Genomic DNA, 23,984 nt, shown 5'->3' on the forward strand with positions numbered 1-23,984 from the left:
TTGATATCGCGTGCTGCACCGTTTCTACTTCAGACTTCACCTATGTATTGCGTATAGCACGGGAGGTCTGCAATTCCAAACCTATGCAAGAACTTAATAAAACAGCCATATTCAGACAACACATCTGAAATTTTAAAATTACATCTGACCATTGCACCTATCGATTCAACCAGTTTGAGTTTTATGGTGTTATTGATTCAATAGTTAAGAGTCCATCAGCAAAAACAGCACTTACCCAAAAAGAAAAAAAAATCTACAGAAACAAGTTTCACTACTTCACTTTCACTACTGGATAAATATGTTACAAATATTCATATTCTTTGCTTTCTCTAAGCATTCTTTACTATCATTTTCCACTAAAATTTAAAATTTTCCATAGAATAATTGCATTTTGTAATTTTTGTTATTTTTTTACCTTCCAAGAGCTGTCGGACATAAAATAAATTTATTATTTGTAACGGCCTAAATTGCTTCTAGAGTTTTTGAGAAGGGTTTTAAAAAAAATCCGTATGCTTCCTCATGCATAATTTTTCAAATATCATCCTTCGACTTCTTCTTCTTCATGCAACCTTTAATCGCCAATTCGCTTGCCATATTTTTCAAAATCATTGGTGGAATTCTATCTGGTCCAGATCCTTTTGAGGCATCCAAATTCTGTAGAGCTGCTAAAATCTTAGTTACATTTATTTGGTTAACACCAACACTACTTAAATAGTCAGGAAAATGTGAAAAATATTCACAATCACGATCATTTTTGGAATATTCGGTATATGTCTCTTGAAAAAAGGTTGCAAAAAGAGTACAAATTTAATCAGCATTATCTCCTGATTTTTCATCTAAAGTCATTTTCGATGGAAAATTCCTGTATTTTAACTAAGGGTCTGTCTCAATTGGATAATTAAACTAAAATTAAACTTAAAAGTGACATTTCAATAATTATCAAATAACCCTGCTTGCAGAGCAAGATTACTTTTGACAGATATCGAATCATTTTCCATCGATGTCCTATTGGAATTGCTGGGTAGCACCAGCCATTCTTATAACGGGGTGATTTTTTAATTTTCGAACTGTCATTTTTAAGTTTAATTCTCCAAATGAGACAGACCCTAAGGAAACAAAGAAACAACTTCTTGAGGTATTCTTGAAGCTACTTCCGGATCAATTCCTGAAGTAATTTCGGAAAAATTCCTGGAGGAACTTCCGGAAAAAATCCTGGAGGAACTTCCGAAAGGTATTCCTGAAGGGACTTCTGGAGGAATTTCCGAAGGAGCTTCCAGAAAAAAATACTTCCGGAGGAATTATTGAAGAAACTTCGGGAGGCATTTCTGAAGGAACTTCCGGAGCGATTCCTAGAAAAGTTTCCGGAGCGTTTCCTGAAGGAACATTTTCCGGACGAATTCCTGAAGGAACTTCCAGAGGAATTCCTGAGGGAACTACAAAGGAATGCTTGGAGGAAATTCCGGAGGAATTCCTGAAGGAGTTCCAGAAAGTTTTCCAGAGGGATTATCTGAAGGAATTCTTGCATGAATTTCCAGATAAATTCCTGGAGCTACTTTCTGAGAAAGTATTTAATATATTCCTAGAAAAATTACCAAAAGAATTCATCACGAAGGAATTCTTTGAAGATTAATCCACCTAGCGTTGGTGGTGCCTTTCTCGCATTTAGTTAAGACACTAACCTTATATGGGGTTTATATCGTCCGATGTACCATTTTCTTCATAACTTTTAAACGCAATGACCGATCGTTATAAAATTCAATAGTGATCAACAAGGCTTTGTCCCCTGTCGAATGAAACTTGTTGCGAGAAAATCGGTTAAGGATTACTATACGAAAAGTTGTCTAATGTTTTTTATAGCTTTTGTGCACACACATACACACGGACAGATAGACATGTGCTCAGCTCGTCGAGCTGAATCGATTGGTATATAATACTATGGGTCTCAGAGCCTTCTATAAAAAGTTCGTTTTCGGAGTGAAATGATAGCCTTTCGGTACAACTTAGTTGTACGAGAAAGGCAAAAAAAAAATGCGGTAATGCCTGAAGGATTTCACTGAGGAATTTCTGGAAGATATCGCCAATTGTTATATGCATAATTCAGGAAAGAATTACTGAAGGAATTTCTAGATGAATTTAGGATATATGCGGAGAAAATCCTAAATGAGTTTCTGGATAACATCCCGACTAGAAAGTCATATCAAATTTATATCAACCTATGTTATTATGTTATACTATTTTTTATAACAAAATTTGTTAGAAACATGGTGCAGGATGTTGTTAAAATATCAAAATGTCTATCAAAAGTTATACTACTGGAAACAAAAAACTATCAAATTTTCTTACAATTTTATCAAAAAAATAACATATTTTGTTAGAAATTTATAACAAATTCAGATACAAAATATATTTTTTCTGTGCAGTTGCAAATTTTTACAGTTCGTGATAGATCTCCAGGTTGTGATCAACAATCAGAAATTTTTGTTTTTGTCTGAACGAGAATATTTTTTGAGAACGTGAAACTAACAACATTACAAATAAGGCAACATTTTCAAATTATATCAGCGTTGTGATATCCATATGGTTGGGAGACTTTGCTACATTTATTTTAATTGCCTACTGTTGGGCAATTCGGTGTTAAGCATTATGAATATTATGATAAAATCCTGTTACTACATTTGAAAGATAATAGCTACTAAGAACAAAATTGTATCAAAATAAATTATAAATATCACAATATGTTAATATTGTGTTCAGTTTCTGTTATGCTCTTCTAGTCGGGATCCCAAACAATTTTTCAAGGTATTTTTATACTTATTCAAGACAACAGTATCGGTTTAAAACTACATACAAAACTCCCGAAAAAACGGATTTCGACGCGCATTTCAATTGAATGAACGAGCAGTTTCGTTTTGTCTTTCTCGTACAACAAGGTTGTACCGAAAGGCTATCATTTCACTCCAAAATCGCACTTTTTATAGAAGTCTCGAAGACCCATGATGTTATATACCAATCGACTCAGCTCGTCGAACTGAACAAATATCTGTCTGTCCGTGTGTATGTGTGTGTGTGCACACGAAAATCGAAAAACATTGACCACTTTATCATATAGTAATTCTTAATCGATTTTCTCGCAACAAGTTGCATTCGACAGGGGACAAAGTCTTGTTGATCACTATTAAATTTGATAACGATACCATTGCGTTTAAAAGTTATTAAGAAAATGAAATCGAGTTATATTATATAGCTATATAAAGTGGGACATAATTTCATCAGCATTTCGGAAGAACTTTTCAATTGATTTACAAGCTTGATCTGGAGGAAAGTACACTGTTGCAAAAATGTGAGTTTCACCATCAATATGCGGTTTTTTTTACCCACACATGCTCAAATTCAATAAATTTGGTAGAATCATTTCAATGAGCTCCGAATTAAGTTTTGAGGATACTTGCTAATAAAGACAAAAAAAAAAGAAAAAAAGGAGAGGAGATTGCGATAAGAACACCTCCCCCAGGCATTCTTTGCGTTAAGACGAGATCTCGATCTCTAAAAACATTATAATCTCTACCAAAAACTTCTTCACTTTTATCGCTTTCTGACCAACTGTTTCATTTCCTAAAATAACCAACAAAAAGGAATTATTTGATGTATTTCGTTCATTTTAAAAGCACTTTTCATAAGATTGAAGTTCTGACAGTATACACCCGATTCTTTTTTTACACGGGGATGCGTTCCGTGTAAAACAAGTTTTCAGTTCAAAATTTGAAAATCCGTGTAAAAAAAGTTTTATGATTTCTCGACAAAGCATGCAAAATTAAGCAACTTTGCAAAAATTTTGTATGGGATTTTTTTTACATGGCCGTGTGACTAAAATCCGTGTAAAAACATAATCGAGTGTACGAGTATTTCAGTTGCCTGTGCGTTTGATGAAGTTTTTGGTAGTTCGTCTGTAGGATGTCGGCTATCATGGTCGTCACTCTTGCGACCGCACTCCACTATTCTGCAATCTAGCACATTCTTCTGATGATGTTATCGGTGGTGGTGTCCGTTTTGCATACCTCCAACATCGCACTTCTCTCCTTTTAGAACCGGGAACATATGAACAGGATGTGCTCACCAGCCGTTTCAGTCTGGGCATTGCGGACAGGTGGGGGAAGCCGCGTATCCGAACCTGTGCCTTGACTCCTGGCAGGAGCTACAAGGTTCCACGACAATGGGCTCAGGATTGATTCCTGTGGGACATCTGCCGTGATGGGGGCGATAGCCAAGCCTTCGCCTGTTGTGATGCAGAACGTAGTTGACCTGATAGACCAATGATATGTGAGCTCTACAACAGTTTGGAGAACTTAGAACATTTGGTTTAGGCATGACTGAATTGGAAGTTATAGACAACGGCCATCTGGACATGTGTGGGCTTGATGGGTTGACGTCGGTGTGATACAGACCGTATTTTGCTGTAGTAGTGCATCGTATTTCATGTTAATTTTACAAACATAAGTAATAACTATCACTATCAGTACTACTAACGAATCCTAATTATAATCATCTTCTACTCACGTTTAGTCCCGTGCAGGGTTTATGGGCAGAAACCTATAAAACCGATACGGGTCGGTAATCACTAATCTCGGTTCTAATATACACTTCCGTACTTTCTACAAATATCCGTACTAAAACAATTATTATAATTTACAATGTTCTGAAAACTCATATGTGATATGTGGAAGATATTGATTTGAAAAATGTATTGGAGGTAACCACTTTCCCTTCGATGGAACTTGAACCCACGACCCTCAGTACAAATTGTACCATTTACAACAGTACAATTTTGCAAATTGAATTTAATGTGATTACATTTTAAATCACATTAAATTCAATTAATTATTTTAAAAACATCGTTTCGCTCAAACCTTTTTAGGGGTATGTAGCGAGACAATCATCATCATCAATCTAAACGCTAGGAATCCGAATTTTGATCCTCCAACATGATAATTTTTTTATGAAAATCAGCGTTGGCGTATTTCCGGGGATGTTTGAGCCGGTGCCTAACTATACAAAATGGTAGTTTAACATCATCATAATAATCAACAACAGAAATGCATGCATTACGCGAAAAATTGCATTAATTATAGTAATATGTTTTATTCAGCTGTATTTTGCAAAACTAACTGTGAAAAGGATAGGAAAACGCCAATCTGTAAGATATTTTATTACATATCGTGTCTTGTCATTAGTTAGCATAACTATGTGTACTCAGCCCCATTCAATATCCCAGGAGGACGATAATTACAATTTTATTGCAGTTACCTTTAAAAATGAAACCAATGAGCATTATTTTACAGTCTGCTCATCATAATCTCCTGGCTATGTTTAAACTCTGTCACCACCCAAACCAACGACGCCTGCATTTCGAAACACCCACCCAGCTCGGATTTTATGTATTAAATATGCAAACACTTATCATCATCGTCATCATCACCACCGCAGGACCAATCTCTGTCTGCCGTACATAATCATCATCGTCATCATCAACAATAACAGCAACAACTGTGAAGCAATTCTCTCATTGTGTGGAATCCAAGGCACAGGACAATTCGATTCTGTGTGGCAGAGGTGGGGGTGTTGAATTGCTCGATGTGGTCCTCTTGTTTCAACTCAAAATTCGATTACCTCGACCAAGCCATATGTGGCCACCGAGTGGGGTCCCAGGGATCGCCATCCTCCCTGCTATGCAGTCGGTTGGTTTTAAATTTATTGCATCCCCCCACCACAGAGGCTCCCGAAATTGCATCGCAAACAGAATTTGATATTGTCCTTTTTTCATAATTTAAGTGTGAAGGGTGGCGAACTGGGTGGAATTGGGTGGAGGGATACAGCAACAACTGTGTGCTGATAACATTTTATTTCATCCAGCCAGTCAGCTCCATCCGAATGCGAATGGAAATGCGCATGGATGAAATATTTCACATATATGTGTACCTATTGCTGGGTGCTGCTGCTGCTGCTGCAGAAGTTGATTGTGCACAGGAAGCACGTCACTCCGGGTTGGGTACATAGGGCACTCTGGCGTTTTGGGGAATCGTTCGTTTGGAAGGGGAGGAAGTTCAACTTGATCCAACTTAAACGTTAGTAGAATCACGTATAATTTAGATGAATGGACATTGTCCAAGCCTGCTGCTAATGCTGCTTCACCATTTGTTAACATGTTTAAAGCGTTACTTATTTGTGATTAACAAAAAAAAAAGATTAATCCACCCATCGGTAGTGGAAGACACACAAAGCAGTTTCTGTGCAATTCAACATCGCGCATATCAATCACCTATCGCAGCGATCCCCAAAGAGCGGCCCGCGGGCCACTTGCGGCCCTCCAAGCCTTTTCCTGTGGCCCGCGAAGAATTTCAGGGAATACACTACATGTGGCTATTGTGGCATTATTAAGCATTACATGACAAGAGAAGCTTTTCATTGTGCCCTTTTTTTTTCGTTATAGTTGGAGATTCTGCAAGTACTATATTGTTGCAGCACCATATAGAAAGAATGAATCGTTAAGGCGCGGCAAAATTCAACTGAAAAATTTGCTAGATTATCAACTCCAGCAAATACGTTGACTATCGGACTACGGAAAATTTTGAACTAATTCATGACTTTTTTCAAGCTCCGATATTGATGGAGAAAAGATTTAAAAAAATCAATGAGGAAGCTTGGATTGACTGACTGCAAATGTGTAACTTGTACGATGGCTGCTATGGGAAGATTCATAAAGTACGTCACGCCAAAATTGGTTATTTCCAAACCCCCTCCCCCTTCGTCACGCATTTTGTAAGAAACCTCTACATTTTTTGTATGGATCGTCACGCTGCTTTAGTGCTGTGAACCACCCTACTACTACTATAACTTTTCTATTCGAACATATCTAGATTGCTTTGAGAATAGGTCGTATGTGCAAACGAGAGATTCTCTTTGATCACGCTCTCTTTCGCTAATATATCGGCTAGTTTTGCATGTTTTGCAACATTTCCACTTCAGCATGATAGACAAAGCTATTGTCTTTGGATATCTGCCGAGAAATTCGAAGTAAACTTATGTAAAGTTTTGTAATAATTGAAAGAGAATAGATCCAAAGAGAGACTCTCTTTTGCACATACGATCTATTTTCAAAGCACTCTAGATATGTACGTCTTTTTCACTGTATATTCACAGTTCTCTAATATAATAGGTAAATAAAATAAAAATTAGAAACCGTAACTGTAAGTGATGGATAAACAGCTTTTAATCATAAGCGAATATATATTCTCAATGAAACCTAGCTTCTTGTGCACGTGTGACTTTTCGTATCCATACATTACAGTTACACCACACTAGAAATACTATAATAAAAGATCGGCGAAGACGTCATCTTGTTTCCAACCGAGCAGTCAAAAGCGGTTCCAATTCGACTTGTTTACATTTTGCATTCATAAAAAGTAAGCAAAAAACCTGTAATGCTGGGTAGACACCTATTTGTGATGCATTACGGAGTAAGATCTGCCACGCTCTAGTTCTAGTTTTACTATTATTATTTATTTATTATTTATTCAGACTAAGGCCGAAGTGGCCTGTGCGGTATATAAGAGTCTTCTCCATTCGGCTCGGTCCATGGCTACACGTCGCCAACCACGCAGTCTACGGAGGGTCCCTAAGTCATCTTTCACCTGATCGATCCACCTTGCCCGCTGCGCACCTCGCCTTCTTGTCCCCGTCGGATCGTTGTCGAGAACCATTTTCACCGGGTTACTATTCTTGTTAATACTTATGAGTGGTATGTAACGACTATAATTTGCTTTTAGATAACCCATCTCCAAGCTCTAGAGCGCTGATTAATTAGGAAAAAAGTGGATACGAATTTGGTGGATCTGCTGAACCCTCTGACTGATAAGAGTTTTGTGTAAAGGTGTGATTCCGAAATGTCAAACACAATGAAATCAGATCTCTGTACAAAAACGAATTCGGAACTCATAAGAAGAAGCAAGGGGGTAAGACGCGCGGCTACAAAGCAAGACCATGCTGAGGGTGGCTGGGTTCGATTCCCGGTGCCGGTCTAGGCAATTTTCGGATTGGAAATTGACTCGACTTCCCTGGGCATAAAAGTATCATCGTGCTAGCCTCATGATATACGAATGCAAAATTGGTAACCTGGCTTAGAAACCTCGCAGTTAATAACCGTGGAAGTGCTTAATGATCACTAAGCTGCGAGGCGGCTGTGTCCCAGTGTGGGGATGTAATGCCAAGAAGAAGAAGAAGAAGAAGAAGCAAAAATATGTTCGAACTTCGGTACCGATGCGTGGTCAAAATCCGTATTTTCACTCTTATTGTTAATGCCGAAACTGATTGAGGAGCGCGCCTTTGAGAGTTGGTATAATCAATTTCTCGAAGGGTATAAATAGCGTTACCTCAATCTAAAGAGGCCTCACATCAAGTTTGAGAAATATATTAATAAAAAAACGACTACTTCATTTCTTCTCAATATAAATGGAGGAGAAAGACAGGCATTCTAAACAAATGACACGGGTATACTACAAAAGTTTATCGCATGCAATGAACCTAAATTAACAAGGGGTGACTCAAATTTGACATAAGCCGTGATCTCAATTTCAAGAAGAATATCGTGGTAGCCATGAAATATATTTTATTTAAGGATCTGTTATATTTTCTAACATCAAAATATGTTTTGAAAAACAGGCGCAAGTTTTCGAGGATAAGTTTGCTATCCAATTTCTTTATTTCTAGGACTAGGAGATGTGTAATGCAAAACACGAATCATCATTCTATGGCTGTGACTTGGAAACTCCATTGAGAGTACGACGAAATCGAAGAAGAATGGGACCTCGGTTCTATTCGATCGGCTCGAATTGCCCCACAATATTGATTGCACAGTAGACGATCTGCATGACCACTTCAACACAGGTTGCAAAGTGCTCGGTGGCGATGATACATTGAATTTTAATGGTTTTAGGACAGTTTTTTAGGTGTTATGTGATCAACTGCTGCAAGCACTGGACAAAAAATGTTCCAGATCGTTTCGCAACAGGCAAAACACTTCTATGGGAACATTGAGCACAAAGTTTTTCCGGTTTGATCTGGAAGTGAACTGTTCGGAGTGGTAATCTTATAGATTCTGGAAATCACATATCAGATGATGAGACATTCCCAATGCCTGCATGATTAACAAAACCATGTGACACCATTGTCTCCGTGAAGCCTGTTGACGCCAAAATTCGGACACTCATCTTTCAAAATTTAACGTGGATAGCTTTTATTCCTAGTATTCAATTAACTTGGTTGGTGTGTGTGTGTCATCCTCTATCCCTCACCCAGCTGGGAGTGTTGGGCAAGTAGTACTACGAATAATTTGATCATATCTCATGCTCTGAAGACTAGTACTGCAAAAAGGATTTACCCCTGAAGCAAGTTAAGTTGCTTCAGGAAGTGTAGGGAACGGGATGTACTAGTTATTCATAACAGGTACAGCAAAACTTTACAAGGACGCCCTTATTCGTACTAACTACTCAGGGAATAGAAGGTCGAGAAGAGCCACCGTTGCTAACTAAAGCGTGAACCGGATACCTGGGACTCCCACAATATCCGCGGCGATAGTAACAAACGATGCCCTGTACGTATTTAGTGTCCAATTTTTAAATTTATAAGGAAATGATAGAAAGAATGCAAAGATTTGGAACGTGCTCACCAGTTAATCCATTATCATAATAACCCGGTTTGAATAGGACGCATCAGGAATATCCGAGACGATGACATTATTATAAAGCGTTTAATTTCGAGAAATCAGACCCTAGATGCCTTTCGCTATACTGATTTCAGTGAGTTAGCCTCTAGCGTGCCGTTTGAAGCACGTTTAAAGTTGATGATTCGTGATAGGATCCTCTCCTAGTCGATTTAGAGAACACACATTGGAGAAAAAATATAAAATGAAAAAGGAAAATAATTCGAAGAAATCAAACGATTTGGAGCATGATTGGAAATGTTGAAATGTAAAATAAGGAATAGAGAAGAAAAGAATAGCAAATCACAGACAAACAGACATAACACATGTCAAATTTACATCGTTCACTGATTTACTGGTCGATTTAAATAATCATTAGTTGGCCAATCGATCACTCGTGGCGCGCGTATCGTTTTTGCTCGAGTTTGACGTTTGCTCACTACCGCCACCTGGTTTGTGATTTGCCCAACTAGTTGAAATCAACAGATGTCGTTAGTGTTTGAACGACGATGAATTTGATGAGTGAATGTTCAATGTGTTATGTCTGTTTGTCTGTGAGCAAATTATAACAAAACAAAAAGCTTCCGCATGAAATTTTGATCTCTTCGTCAGCACTGGATTGAAGTTCACCAATTTGTAGCTTCCGTGTCCTTTTTGCCTTTCTCGTATACTAAGTATACGGAAAGGGTATAGAACTGCTCCAAAACCGAACTTTTTATAGAAGGCTCGGAGACCCATAGTGTTATATACCAATCGACTCAGCTCGACGAATTGAGGTGATGTCTGTATGTGTGTATGTATGTGTGTGTGTGTGTGTGTGTATGTGTACAAAAATGTGAGACACGTTTTTGGGCATTTAGCATCATCCGATTTGCTCGCAACAAGTTGCACTCGACGCGGAATACAGTCCCATTGGTTCCTATTTAAAATTAGATCGATCGAACTTTGCGTTTCGGAGTTATGGCCAAAAAACTGTTTTAACGTGCAAAAAAAAAAGCAAAAGGCTCTACTCTGGATTCGAACTCGATACCTCTGAAACGCGAAGCGGTTACTACACCACTGTACCATCGATACACATAAGATGTGAGAAGATACGTACAAATATAAATCATCGAATTGGGCATATATTCATTGCCTCTATAAGCAACAGAATTCATCCTGCTAGGGTATCGTTTCCTATACTGGAAGTATTAATGGATTGAGAAAAGAAAATATTAATTTTTCTCGTTGGTTATTAAAATATACAGTTTCAATACATTAACTTAGAACAAGATGCCGTGGTGAGTATAAGCCGTTTGGCAGCGCAGTATCATTACTTGACACTTTACCGGTCGCTACTAAACGCGTTGCTAAAACAGTAGCGCAGCTGACAGGTGATCAAATTTGGTAGCGCGATAAACAGCTCTGCTATTTGATGAACTATTAAACGTCACCGGTACGGAATGCAGCCACCAAAATGATAACCGAAAATAGCGACCGGTGCGACTAAACTAAAATGACAGAGCAGCGAGGGTGATCAAAACACTCGCACCTAGTAATGATGCTCTAATATATAAACTATTAAAACCGCTTGGATACGCTGTTCATTTATTGGAGATAAAAGTAGATTCACTATGATGCGAGGAAATCAATGCAAAACTTTTTAGGATAGGATATCCGTTCATTAATTAAAATCATCTTCTCTGCTAAACGTTAGACATAACTTTTCTCATGCCTTTTGCTATCAAGCGCTAAGAAAAGCACAAATACCCTATATAACAGCCTGTAAATAATCCTCATGTAGCAATTTCAAAAGCATCGTGCTTTGTTCAACACGTTCAACGCTCTCCCGTACGAATGCGCCTAAAAGAAGGAATGGCAATGTGCCGTCGCGCAGTGGTGGTCCCCCATACAAATGCTCGACTAAACCTACGATTGCGCTTAAAATTTAGCAACAGTAATCTTGTAACGCTGAATTCATTTTGAAATATAAATAGTTCCGACATATGCTATGCTATCCAAAGACTTACGGAAGCCCATGACTTAGGATGTGCAGTCACAGTAGCGTCTTAATTCTAACCTTGAAACAGTAAATTTTCCGCTTTGGTGCAGCAAAGCGCAATTCGCCAAACTAACCACTGTTAAGTAGACAAAATATATATTTCAATGCGTAATATCAGTTCTTTCCGAATCTTTCCCGATAAAAAATTTAGTCAAATTTAATTTTCCCATACATATATGTTTAAGAGATACTTTACAGCATCAACTTGAGCCAAGTCACCAAAAATTAAATTTACCAACTACAATTAACAAATTGAGGAATTATCCTTGACTAAATGTGCAAAATTAAAATAATATCAGCTTCACGAAAGAACGATTTTTGTTTTAGGTTTTTTCTGGATTTCCGCCACTGTGGATCGGTCGGCTTAACCATCGTAGCATCAGCGGCAAGCCTGCCTGCTTCTGTTCTATTTTTACGCATATGCATCATTCTTTGTGGCGTTCAATCAGCATATGGGAGCGCAGCTGGTGTGCGGGAAGACGTGGGACGCATGCGCATTCGCTTCAGTCTCTTGCCGTCGGATGAATATTGCCGTATGAAGCATCACCAACACCAGTGTTGAGAAATGAGTGAGCACCGCTTGAGACCTGCTCACTCACTCGCGAGTTTGAGTATTCCTTTTCAAACTCACTGCGAGTATACTCACACGTGAGTTTGAACTGTAATACTCATACTCGCGAGTGAGTATGAAGAAAATATTTACTCACTCATGAGTAATTTTTACTCACAAAAGACTTCAACGCATAATAATTGTACCAATTTCCTTTTAAATTTGTACTGTAATAAATATTTTGGATGAAATAAATCGTTTACCTACTTGCTATATCCCTACTGGATACACAAGATCATTTTTGAGGCAAATGAGACACGGTTACCACATAATATATTATATTTGTCTTCTAGCAATGTGCGTATTTAGAAATTAAAGATGCAGTATAGTGGAATTCAACTTAACGATGGGAATTCCGTGCATAAATTAGACACAACAATATAGAACAATTTATACATTTACCATTACCACATTATTCGACAGTTTTTTTTTAAAAGAATCTTCATTTTAAAAATAATCGTCAAATTTATTCACAAAATATTCTTCATAACTAGCTTCCTTCTTTTATAGAGTGTGTACAAATAATGAAACTTCAAAATATAAGTGTACTTCTTAGTTTTATAATTTGTTTTTATGTGGGACTTGAGGTGCCTAACTTGACGCACTAATTTCACCATGCGTCTTATTTGACGCAGTTGTTCCAGGAGTTCTTCCAGAAGTTCCGGTAAGAATTTATCCAGTAGTTCCTCCTGGAATTCCAGTCACTCAAGAAACTCCTGAAAGAATCCTAGGAGAAGCTCCTGGAGGAATTCCAGGAAGAACTCCTAGAGGATTTTAAAGAATTTGTCCTGGAGAATTCACACGAGTTCCTTCTGGAGTAATCTTTAGAGAAATTCCCGTTAGAAAAGCTAAAAATATTACGGACGGAATTACTGATGGAATTCCTGGATAAATTGCCGGTGAAAAAACGAAGTTCCCGATGGAATTGTTGTAGGAATGCCTGGGGGAATTCCAGGTGAATAGCAAGAATTCCTCCTGGAGTTATTAAAAATATTGCTGGGGATATTCACGGTACATAAAACAATCGAGGAATTTTTGGAGAAATTTCCGATGTGATTACTGGATGTATTTAGCTTAATTTTACCTTTTCATTTTGCTGTAATTGGTCATTTAATTGAAATGACGAATGAATTTCAGAAAAAGAATTTCCAAAGAAGTTCCCTATTATTTTTTTTGAAGCCATTTACAATAAAATTCTAAATACACATTCAAATAACTAATCTCAACAGAAATTTTCAAGGAAATCTAAATCACTTTTTTTTAAATCGATACGAATTTCAGAAGAAATTTTCCAACGAATCCAAATTTTCCAAAATAATTGAGGATGTAATTCTCGGAGGAACTCTCGAAGAAACTCTTAAAACATTTTCCGAAAAAAAAATCTTAGATAAATATTCAGATATTCCTGAAAGATTACTTGATGGAAATCCCAGACGAATCTTTATAGAAATTGTAAAAATTGAAAATTAAGCTGGACTTTGCAAATGAATTTTGGACGAATTGTAGAAAGAGATCTTGGATAAACTTTTGATTGAATGTTGCAAGCAGATTTGATCAATACTTCAGATTTAACATAAAATTGAAATGAATATAATTCAAAAAGAAATGTACTTGGCCGGCTGACTGTCCTGGAGGATCGCCCTCTAATGTCGCTTTCCAGTGTGCCATCTCATCGACTATTCTTTCGTAGTCCATTTGAATTGGTAGTACACAAGGTGCATTTTCGGATTTTCCGGTGGTGACAACGAAGATGGTGCGTGGATTTTTCGCTCTAAGACCCTTTCCGAGACTCATAGTTGGTGTCGTTAACAAGCAACAGTCAAGAGTGTGGGTGTATAACTTGACGATCTCTAAAAGACGATGGATAATATATCCTTGGGTTCCAGCAAGTCTAATTGCCTTGCACGAAATCGTTTCTGTTGCTGTTTCAACTATTGAAAATTGAAGATTCCATTGTCAAAAAAATCAATCCCGAGCAGTGTTGTTTACATACTTACAGTATGTCTAATCGATGAAGTAAGCCAAAAGATATTTTAGTTACTAGATAAAGATTGTCGCTGTCGTCGCTGTCCGGAACATCTTTTGCTGGCGAGGATAGGGGAGCTAAATGTCAAAGAAGGAAAATCCATACGATTTGACAGGTATGTACCACACATGTTTCGGACAGCAGAACAAAGGGAACAGTAGCGACAATCTTTATCTAGTAACTAAAATATCTTTTAGTAAGCCAGGTATAAACTATGATGTTCTTTCGACAGCCAACGTTAGTGCTTTCGCAACGTATTGGTTTTGTTCCAGCTCCGTAAGCTATTCCGGAAAGAATGGGTCTTGCTTGCTGGGCGGTGTTGGCTATTTTCATCATTTTTACTAAGCGAAGTGCTGTTGTGGCAAAAATATGCACCTATTATGCTATTTTACCCAGAGATTATAAACTTCCATTATCTAGCAGTAATGAGCTAACATCAAAACTTACTTTCAAATGGAGAAGCGAAATTTAACAAGTTTAGTTTACACCGCGATTATATTTATTTATACGAAAAGAGAACAGTTACAGTCAAGTTACTTGATGCCAGTGACAATGAAAATCGAATAGGCCTTTTCATATGACACTTCTGAGACTGCAGTTGCTTACAACCACTAGCAACCGCTGAACAAAACTGAAGCTATCACTTTCATATAGAAGAACTGTAAATAATTTATAATCAATAATTGTAATAATAATCAATTATTGACGATAAAATCAGCTAGTTCTTCTATGAAAGTGACAGATTCGGGTTTGCGGGCCTGCTCAGCGGTTGTAAATAAACAAGTACAGTCTCGGCAGTGTCACATGAAAAGGCCTATTGTGTTAATCTGCATGTGCTTTTCGTGTGCTTCGGTCAAAGTGGGTCCGTTCACAAATTACGTGACGCAAATTTTGACATTTTCAAACCCTCTCCGTCCCAATGTCATTTATTATATTCGCGAATACGAAGGTATTCACTCTTATGGCAAAAACACATTGCTGTCTGTCAGACTGCGTGAAATATGGCCGCCGAACACCCTTTCTTGTTCCTCTACACACACTAATCTGGAGCTACCCAGAATTATGTCAAAGTGACCTAAAATCAGCAAAACCGTGGTTACTGTAATTTGGGTTCGGGTACCTAAACTCAAATCTACAAGCGAAAAAATCTGGGTATCCGGTATCCAGCTCTTTTCGCTCCAGAATATTGTTATTGTATAAAAATGTTTAAAAAATTCAGTTTCCCCCACCGTTTATCATTTACCGACTGTGCCGACTATACTCCGCCTTGACAAATTTAAACATTATTACCTTATTTTTGCTGCATACAACGAAAAATTCCAACATTTTCTCTGGAATGCAACGTCGGCGCCATGTTGCTTCGGGTTCGTCTGACTCAGATCCATTTTGTTGACATACCCAGATTTTGACAACCGCTAATATCGAAAAAAATCCGGGTAGAATCGACCCGGCCACTGGGTTATTTCAGATTAGCGTGCAGTAAAATCCCATAAGAAACTGTCAGCCTGTGCGTGAAGAATTTACCTTCGTAGTCGCGAATAGGACACTGCACTGGCTACTTTGTCTCTTTCTCGCTACAAAGAAATTAGAAAACAACAAGGCCAGTAAATGTCAAAACTTATGAAGCACGAAAGAGAAAGAGATATTTCCGAGCAGTGCCCTCTACATAGCGTGCCTTTTGCTCGTATAGGCCTTTCACGAGACGTTTGAAAACAGTTGATTTTACTGTCATTGACAGTTCTTCTATGAAAGTGACAGCGTCGGATTTGAACGGTTTGCTCAGCAATTGTAAACAAGTGCAGTCCCGGCAGTGTCACATGAAAAGTAACAGAAGTTGGAAAAAGTTAAGAATTTTTTAATCGCATCTACGGGTAAGTATTTAACTTGTCCTATTTTCTTGCCTATATTCTAATCTCCAGAATACTATTCCTTCCAAAATTTATTAAAAAGCTTAAAGATTATTTACTATGATCGATTTCGGAAATTATGTCTCACTTCTTAGCTCAAAAAATGGGAAAGCTATTCCATCGAGGGTCAAAGAATTTTGTTGCTCTGAACAGCTCTGAACCATGGAATCCATCAATCTGTCGAGTTCGAATAATTCGAGTCGGGTTCTCATTTGCGACATACATTATACGTTCTGGATAAATATGACCTGCACGTACTAATGGCTGCAGTCGGTTTACATACTTCAAGGACAAAGTGGTAGGAGAGCAGATTGATTAGGGCTTGCTTGTTTGCCTGAGCGCATACCACATGCCGCCTTTACTAGTAAAGTGGGCAAACCAATATCCGTATGATTTCATTGTCCTGTTTCGGGACAATCTTCCTCACCTTGACGCAGTACGAAAGGACACCGAATGCCTCTGTGAAACGGGACAATAGATTAGTAAGTTATCCTAAACATGTAGCTCTAATATTTACTAATGATGTTTCTTTCACAAACAGCTTTAAAACTCTAGGAATGTAACTGATAGCAGACCATATTCGATGAAGATTTTGACGCCGAAGAACTGCGCGTGCTGCTCTGCTACACCAAGGACGAAAAGCTGGATATAAAAAATCGAACCGGTCTATGGCCGCCCTGTACGACATGATGACAACATTTCGAGACAATATGAACGATTGCTTCTAGGTAAAATTATAGAAGCTGTTTGAGGATCTCACGCTGTTGAATCACGTGTCCCTTTTTAGTTTTAGATTTTTATATTTAGTAGAATAAGAAAATAGTAGAAGAAAGAATATGAAGAGGTGCATGCAAGCAATGGAGCATAGGATACTAGAAAGCAAGATAGGAATTTTGAAGATATGTGGTATGTGAAATAAAATATATGAACAATATTCCTTCCGTAATAAATAAGTAATAATTGTGGAATTCGTAAGGCAAGGGTTCCATTAGCAGAGTCCATTCATATGTTGTTGGCCTTCTCTTTACTCTATACTCTATACAAACACTCCGTAATAGGAAATGTTAGCTTACTATGTAATCATTATGAATCACCATCTGCCACAATGTTTATCAATTAACTACGATCAAATTAACTAGGCCAAAGGCCTACCCATAGAACGGTACTAAACGTTTTGTATATAATCAGTTTCTAATGACTGTTATCATTCTCTGCCATAATATAAATTTAGATTTGTTATATTGTTAGCGAAGTTTCTAACCCCTTGTCAATTTCTGAAGGATACTATATGCATTTTTTTAAATAATCTTTTATGAAATACTTCATCAAATAGCCAATCGAGTTTTCTCTAATTTCCGTACGTCGGAACTATAACGCGAGTCGTACACACAGCACGAGCACATGCACATATACGCTCACATAAAGAAACGAACGATTGTCTGATCTCAATGGCTCTAATGTTTAGCCTCAAAACTATCGCATAATCTTGACGGTAATCGCACTAACCCTTTGTACCTACTTCAGAACTAGTTTCAATTTAGTTCCACTTCTATCATTGGGTAAAACATAGTTCATCTTTGTGTAAGATTGTTAAAAAAAAAATCCAAAATGTATATTACCAACTTTACTCACAATACTCATGACGAGCAATTATGCTCACTCACATGAGAGTATTGGTATCCAAACTCACCTGCGAGTTACTCACAGCGTGAGTAATACTCGCAGTGAGTTTGGTGTCCTACTCACTGCGTGAGTATGAGTATTTAGTGAGTAGCTCACGGCCTGAGTATTACTCACAAAATGAGTAAAGAGTGAGTATTTTTTTACTCACGAGTAAGAGTTTCGCAACACTGACCAACACACATCGCATTGCGTGCGGCAATGTTCTATTTATAGCTCAGCTGGGTTGAATGTTGATCCGAGCAAATGAGATTTGGGGAAACTGGTTCATGAGTATCACGAAAAAAAAAGAATAATTTAGATGTCTGCGCGGAAATAACGCGCAGAGGGAAATCCCCGGTCTTAATTCCTTGGATATAACTCGCATAGCTTCTAATTTTATTGAAAATTATGTCTTTTCTATTCAGTAAGGCATCTTTTCTTTGTGCATTGATGCAATCGAATTTAAATTTCCACTTATGTTTACTCTCTATTGAAACTCGGTGGGCAAGTTTGATTACTACCAAGGTAAATCAAAAGCTATTTTGTTTCTGCTAACAATCATTAAAGAAAACTGTTGAGTACATATCGATTCTCAATTTATGCATTTATGTTTCATTTCCTACCTCCTCCATCATCTGAAGTTCAGACCTGAATTCTTTCAAATATCCCAAATAATCAGATGGATTCAATTATAGAAATGTCATGAATATAAATATAAACAATACACAGCATTAGGTTCCATTGATTATTAGCATGGAAAATGTTAAATACAAAAATTTTGTTTGAATTTTCTAGTATTCAAAACTTTTCTTGAAATGCGTAATATTATACCACACTCCTAGAAAATATGAGTTTTGAAAAAAAATAAGATGGCTAACAAGAGGACCGAACATAAATCCTCTGGTTGAGAGCCTATAACGTTACCCCTGAACTATCTTTGTTTCTTGGGAGGGCAGTGTTCGAAGAACAAGAGGCTACGCGATTTGCAATAAATAACTATTTCACTGCATCAAGACATCGGCTGCTTGTGCATACGTGCGGTAACGCACCGGGTGCTGTGCTTTGGTTCGGTGGCATTTAATCGGACGTTGAAAAATATAAACCGTTTTGACTCAAGTCCCGAAAATGACTCATATTCCGAACACTAGTATTTAAATGGCTATATCAACCTTATTCGCGTGGTTCTTTCCATAGCATATTAATTTCGTTTGTAAAGCACTCGGATTATGTAGGAGAAACTGAGTTTTGGAAGGATTCGGAGAAAATTTTCTATTTTAGGAAGTCAGTAGAAAAAGTATCCAAACTTTTCTTAGATCATTTAATAGTCTTAGTTCGACCATTGACAAACTACAATGACTCATTCCAGAGGTTAAATGTCAAAACGTGTTACAGCGGAGTTCTAGTGCGAATATTTTTCTACAGCTCTGCCTAATAGTTTGTTGTTTTGATTCAACTAATAATAGAGTTAAAGCATTAGTTACTAATACTAAATGATAACAAAATTTCGATCAGTCTGTATAATAAGTTACTGCAACTAGCGCTATAACTCTGTTATTAGTGCAATAGAAACAACAATTAGGCAGAGTTGTAAAAACCTTCGCTCTAGAAGTCCTCCACATATCACGTTTGAAATTTAACCTCTGGAATGAGTTATTGACAAACTACTAAATTATCGAACCTATATTACTGTACCGCTCATAAAAAAATCTACTCCTCCGCTCATTTTTGGTCGCAACGAAAAATACGCGCCAGATAGTCGCCTAAGAACAACATACCTCCAGAAAAAAAGCCAATTCGATAATTGTTTTAATTTGGCCGCCACGTGGTACTTTCCGGCGGTGAATGCTTGGATAGCACGTGCTATTTGTACTGCGGAGAAATTTTTCACATCTTTGAGAGCCTTGGAAAATGATCACGAAAGTTGTCATTTTGTTGCAAGGCACAATACTAATGATCGAAAACATCCTTGCCACAATCCATAACAAATTACCCGAAGGCAAGCAACGATTTTCGATTTTCTGATAGTATATCAGGTATGTAATCATTACGATGTAAATTATTGCACAATATGAGCTCAAAAATGCTGATTTTGATAACACTAACTCTGTCACGCGTAATCTATCAGATTTTGTACTTGGATAGTTTACCTGTAGAGTGATCTGATAAATAGTTTTGGATCAGTTTAGAAATCAAAATAATCAATTTTAACCATACATTCATAATTATGGCGAAATGCTTTCCATATAAAGAAAAGCAACCCCAGTAGAATTCTGATCAGATTTTTTTAAATCAGATCAAATTCATAAATCTTGTTGAAAAGTGTTTGAATGATAATGACAAAAACGGAACTACTCATTAGCAAAAATTGACCTTTCCCGTCAAAAATTTTTATTCGCTTAAGTATTTTTTAAATTTAAAACAAAAATCGAAAAAGTGCTGTTTTTTAAGATTGGCCTGATTTTGAACGAACATCGAGTGATTTTTTTCAGGTCGGTTAACACGTGCACACCTTTTCGGTTTTTTCTTATTTCGCTTTCATTTATTTATTACTTCGTCTTGAATTATAAAAAACTCCTCAGACTGCTTCTTATCTAATATTTCTTATTCTATTCTTAAAAACTAGTTTAGACACATTAAAATCAAAAACAGCACTTGCACTATTAAACGACCGAAAACAGTTTTCCAGAGGGTTGTTAAAACCATATGACGTCCTGTGACGCTGAATCATGATAAGATCGCGTACACGCAGATGCCGAGAAGGAGCATAAATCGTAACGTTTTGCAATAAATATGGACACTGCACGACATTTTTTAAAATATCAAAAACAAACAGCCTTTGCAGATTAGTCCGACGAAGCGCAAGTGTCTCCAGGCCTATAAGTTTGCAGCGGCTGGTTTTTGTTTTCGATTTAATAGTTAGAGGCTTCAAAGAACCCATATTTTCTTTGGGAAAGTTGACCTTGAATAAGCCAAAGAATCGACTGAAACAATGAAACGAAATACAATTTTTGACGGGGATGGTCAACTGAATTTTTATCTATATGAAGAATCATATTATTCAAAACAACAATTTCAGCTGGATTCTGGCTTCAAAACGGAATTTTCAGAAGAAGTGTGTGTATGTGCATGTGTGTGCAAAAAAAATCTAACTCATTTGTCGAAATCTTATCCTGAACCGATTATTTAAACGGGGAATCCTGTCCCATTGTTTCACATTAAAAATCAGGTCGAACTGGGGAATGGGCTCAAAAGTTATGGCCAAAATACAAATTTTTATACTATGTCTGAAACTCGATTTGTGCAATTGCTCAACCTCATCACATTTTCAGGGCACTTAACCTCATCCGATTTGCTTGCAACAAATTGCATCCGGCAGCAATTATTACAATGTGTATAAACAAATGTGAATTTTCAATTCAATCTATCTTTATTTACGAGAATGTGAAAATGTGAAAAATAAGTCTTATTCACCAATTGTTATTTTAGACTTTTCATATATGTTTATCAACCATTTTGAACAAGCGAGAAAGGCATCATCACCGCTAGGTGGATTAATCTGGGTTTTTCTTTGTATAACTAAAATGCGTCGCTGTCCGGAACATCTTTTGTAAAGAGGCTGCACTCATAACAAAGAGATGAAGTTTCAAAATTGGAACAGCGCATTTGCTGTCAAATCAGTTGTTCCAATCGAGCACAAGGTTGTTAAAGGTGGGAGTATTGCGTCTCTTTGTTTTTCCAGGCTCGTTAATCTTTTGCTGGCGAGGATAGGGGAGCTAAATGTCAAAGAAGGAAAATCCATACGATTTGACAGCTTGGTACCCAACATGTTCCGGACAGCAGAACAAAGGGAACCGAAGCGACAATCTTTATCTAGTAACTAATATATCTTTTGATGAATGTGTAAAAGAGAGGTAAATAATGCAGGGTCTCTCTTTCTAGCCAATAGAAACATATAGTGTCTATAGTTCTGATGATGCATTTCAACTTGCTCTACACAGATGTGCGGTCTCCAACACAAAAAAAAACGAAAACAAAGCAAAAATCAATACTATCAATACTATGAGATTTTCGTTTTCATTGAGATTGGTTACGCTATATTTACATTTTATTCTCTCCCGCTTTCATAGAAAACATAAACAATGAAAGGAATTCCGCCAAATTTTCACGGATTTTTATTTCATGAAAGCACATCAAACTATTGAAAACAAGCTGTTTTATCTTCAATAATGTTATTTCTCACTAAATAATCAGGAATTTGCACAGATCTATTAAAAGTATTTAGAAATTTAGATTTCAAAACAAAGCAACTTTTCCAACTTTGACTGCTTGTAATGTGACAGGTGACCGGGGGCCCGCTACATTTTCATTGGTCTCTTCAAAATGAAAATGCAACTGTTTTCGCTTTCACATGACGATCACGAAAACTCAGTACTGATAGATTTTTGCATTTAGCATGATTTTTGAAAACGTCGTATGTCCAAATGAGACACTCTCTTTCATTATGCTCTCTTTTACTGATATCGAAGCTAGTTTTGCATTTATTGCAATATTTCCACCTCAGTACGCTAGACAAAGCTATTTCTTCAGATCTCTGTTGGAACATACGATGTAAATGTTAGTATGGCTTCGTAATAATTGAAAGAGAAAGTAAGCAAAGTTGGCCTACGACGTTTTAAAAAATCACGCGAGAATACTTCTGTGTGGGGCCTGCGATTCTGTTTTTGCGCACTTGTAAGGCTTTGGTCCGATTCGTGAATCAAAATCGAAATAAACTTAAAAGTGACAGTTCAAAAATTTCCAAATAACCCTGCTCGCAGAGCAAGATTACTTTTGACAGATATTGAATCATTTTTGATAGATGTTTTGTGGGTCTTGCTGGGTAGCACCAGCCATTCTTATGAGCGGGGGTTTTCATAATTTCCGAACTGTCACTTTTAAGTTTAATTCGATTTTAATTCAGGAATCGGACCAAAACCTAAGTGTACAACACATCATCCGTATCATCCGTATATAATAGCAGGCCACGACTTTGGCTCTTCTCATCGTCGGGCAACCAACGGAATTGCACGTTCGGTAAGACAGCACACTAGTGATCACACTCGTTCGGCGGATTTGGGCCACACATTTAGCGATCCTGCCAGGTTGTTCATGGTAGGAAATTATTGTTTTGTAAGTATCCTGTGGGCGTGATTAGGACATTTTTGCCTTTCTCGTACAACAAAGTTGTACTGAAAGGCTATCATTTCACTCCAAAATCGAACTTTTTATAGAAGTCTCGGAGACCCATGATGTTATATACCAATCGACTCAGCTCGTCGAACTGAACAAATGTCTGTCTGTCCGTGTGTATGTGTGTGTGTGTGTGTGTGTGTGTGTGTGCACACGAAAACCGAAAAACATTAGCCACTTTTTCATATAGTAATTCTTAACCGATTTTCTCGCAACAAGTTGCATTCGACAGGGGACAAAGCCTTGTTGATCACTATTGAATTTGATAACGATCGACCATTGCGTTTAAAAGTTATTAAGAAAATGGAATCAAACTGTATAAGCGCCATATAAGGTTGGTGTCTTGGCTAAATGCGAGAAAGGCAGTATCACCACTCGGTGAACTAAGTTGGGTTTTTTTCTTCGGTTTCGACTTGTAATGTCGTGCGTGAGGGAGAGCGCCGGAATAAATGATTTTCTCATCGTTTTCGATTAGTAATGTAGAAGTGCGTCGGATTTAATGATTCTCATCGGTTTCGACTAGTAATGTCGAAGATGTTTTGGAACAGCGTCGGATTAAATGATTTTCTCATCGGTTTCGACTTGTGATGTCGAAGATGCTCAAGAAGAGCGTTGGATTGAATGATTTTCTCATCGATTTCGACTTGTGATGTCGAAGACACTCTGAAGGGCGTCGGATTGAATGATTTGCTCATCGGTTTCGACTTGGGATGTTGAAGACGCTCTGGAAAAGCATCGGATTGAATGATTTGTGTTCT

At 37.4% G+C, this 23,984-nt stretch overlaps 1 long non-coding RNA gene across 2 annotated transcripts; it reads left to right on the plus strand.

Annotated features, from left to right (window-relative positions):
• Positions 1–16,187: 16,187 nt before the first annotated feature.
• Positions 16,188–17,525, plus strand: LOC134203085 (uncharacterized). 2 transcript variants are annotated; one of them, XR_009977420.1, is made up of 3 exons: positions 16,188–16,299; positions 16,379–16,817; positions 16,877–17,525. It is a non-coding gene; the product is annotated as an uncharacterized LOC134203085 (long non-coding RNA). The 2 variants fall into 2 exon arrangements; XR_009977421.1 differs by having other exon boundaries at positions 16,190–16,299; positions 16,431–16,817; positions 16,877–17,523.
• Positions 17,526–23,984: the final 6,459 nt, after the last annotated feature.

Source organism: Armigeres subalbatus, unplaced genomic scaffold (assembly GCF_024139115.2).
Source record: "Armigeres subalbatus isolate Guangzhou_Male unplaced genomic scaffold, GZ_Asu_2 Contig1642, whole genome shotgun sequence".
Taxonomy (NCBI): Eukaryota; Metazoa; Arthropoda; class Insecta; order Diptera; family Culicidae; genus Armigeres; species Armigeres subalbatus.